The sequence below is a fragment of the Rhinolophus hipposideros genome (genome assembly GCF_964194185.1).
Source record: "Rhinolophus hipposideros genome assembly, chromosome: 8".
Classification (NCBI taxonomy): domain Eukaryota; kingdom Metazoa; phylum Chordata; class Mammalia; order Chiroptera; family Rhinolophidae; genus Rhinolophus; species Rhinolophus hipposideros.
In genome coordinates, this window is record NC_138054.1 from 12,497,114 (window position 1) to 12,499,832 (window position 2,719).

The following is a 2,719-nucleotide window of genomic DNA, read 5'->3' on the forward strand; positions in this document are numbered from 1 at the left end:
AGTTAAATGCAATGAATTAGCCTAAACCTTATTAATCTTCAAATCCTACAGATAATGCCTAGCACAGAACATCACAAATAATAGGTGCCAAATAAATGCTTATTAAATTAAATTGGACTGAAAAGCAGGGGTAAAGTTACTGAGTTATCAAAGTGCATTACCAACTTGAGGCTTCATCGCTGTGTCTTACTTTCTCATTTTCTGAAATCAACACTGAGGTTACACTTTTTTAAAAATTATGTGGAACAAGAAAAATGCTGACTTTCTATGAAGTTCATTCAAGTATTCATTCAACAAATATTTATTGAATATAGTCAATGGTATTGTAATAGCTATGTACGATGTGAGAGGGATAGTAGACTCGGGGGTTTATCACTTTGTGAGGGGTGTAAATGTCTAATCATTGTTTTGTACACCTGAAACTAATTTTAAAAAGTTTTTCAAAATATTTATTGAACACCATGTGCTAGGCACTGTCCCAGGTTCTGAATATTTTAAATGTCTGCTGTTTTAAATAATAGTGTGCAAAACTCAGAACTCCAATTGAGTCCATGTAAAGTAACTAAAAGTTCCTGATGTTAGAGTTTAATGAGCTGCTGCTCAGAGTTTGCTATGAACCCTTGAGAGCTTGTTTGGAGGTTCTAACAGGGGAGCGCAGCTACTTGTATACCCTTGACCGAGAAGACGGTCCTCTCCTCTATCGGGGAAGGTTGTCCTCTTCGACCGAGGCGCAGCTTCTGGAGGGACGCACATGGATCGGTGAGGGAGGAAGGGGACATCCGCCTAGCCAGCCAGATCAGCCGAATCAACCCTGGCGATCAATGGGGTGACAGATGTCGCAGCCAGATCGCCCTCACATCCAGCTATGAACCCTTCACTGAATGTGGTTACATTCTCTAATACCACTAATTGTATGATGTCAACTCTCTTAAAACCACCACTAGATAACCTGCACCTCCCCATCTAGAATCTTAAAGTTAGTAGTGAGTTAAGAAGACCACGTGGTTGTTAGAAAGAATTAACAGACCAGGAATAAAAAAAAACTGGTGTCACCACTGTCAAGTCACTTAATTTTGCAGAATCAGTTTCCTCATCTGTAAAATGATTTAGAAAAACGTTAAAGTCTCTTTTAGTCTGATATTCTATAATCTTTAATTAAAATCTATTTACTACTAAGTTCTAGGAGGAAGATAAACTCTACATTGAGTTTTGGCTCAATGCCTATTAGTGATGCAAAAATTTTGCTTTCCTGTGTTGTCAGACAATACATTTCCTGTGTTGTCAGACAATACAGACAATACATCAGACAATACATTGACTATATACATATATATATACACACGTATGTATAAATATTATTTTTAAAGTGGTCACTAAACATACCATCTTACAGGTAATTCACCCCTTCTGGTTTTGCCAAATATACTTGATTTAGCTATAGTGAACTTCTTCACTTCCCTTTGTAAATTTTCTTTACAAATGGCAGACGGGTTGAAAAAGGATGGAGTTGGGGGTGGTGGGGGGTTAGTGTATATTTATGTTATGACCAAAACTTAATTTTTATTTTTCAAGTTAAAAGATTTCAAATTTCAAGGAGGGGCTTCGTTTTCTACATGATAGTTGGATTTTAGATAGCTCCTCGGGCCAATATTGGATATGAAGAAAGTCAGCAAACCATGGAAAGAAAGATCTAGTTAAAGTCCTAGGGGGAAAAATATCGGAGCCTTTTTACAATTTAGATAAAAAGAATACTGCAATGAAATAAGAGCTAGATCAGGGGATGGCATTGAATAGGTCACCAGCGAGCCCTACGGTCAAGGTTATTTTGGATTCTGGAACCGCAGGAGGCCCAAATTCTTGTTGCAAGACGGACTGGATGAATGAGAAAGGGGGTCTATTTCTGTTTTAGCAGCTTTCAAATAAGTCTGCAAGTAGTGAGCTATTCAAGTCACCTGACTTACTCAGAAAAACAAACAGTTCAGATTAATGAATCTAAAATGTTGAGATATTTACGTCTTTCAAAAAACGATGCAAACATCTTTATCAAAAGTATTTCATTCGAAGCGAAAGATCTGAACTATCACGGAATCCGTCTAACGGAGTTTTTAGCACGCCTTGCTCCTTCCACAGTGGGTCAGGATTGCCTCTCGGGCGAGGGCTTCCGCACAGCCCGCCGCCCCGCGCGCCCCGCGCGGCCCCGGGGAAGGGGCTCCTGCTCTCCCAGGGCGCGCGCCCGGGATCCGGGGGCGGGGAGCTGTGGGTGGTGGTTCCCTTGGAGCACCCAATGAGCAGCGAGACCCGGCGGTGGCGCTAGTAACGTCGGCCGCGCTTCCCTCCGCCCCTCTGCGGGCCGACTCTCGGCGGCGTCAGCTTCCCGAGCCCGGCGCTGGGGAGGGAGGCGGGGGCTTTGGGACCCGCCGGCTGTCGGAGGGCGGCGGGTCGCTGGAAGAGGGAGAGTGAGCATGCGCAGCGGCTCCGGGGGAGGCGGGGGAGGGAGGAACCCGTGCGCGCGCGCACGAGCGGCCCGCCGGCGGCCGCGGGTGGAGGGGGCGGTTCCTCGAGTGTCGGCAGCCGGAGGGTGGGCAGGCTGGCGGCAGGTGCCGCTGAGGCCGCCGCCGCTGCCGCCGCCTCCGGGTCCCAGGTCTCCTCGTCCCCCGGCGGTGATGAGCTGGACTCCCTCGGGGCCGCACCTGCCGGCTGCCCATCACTCGGAGCCTCC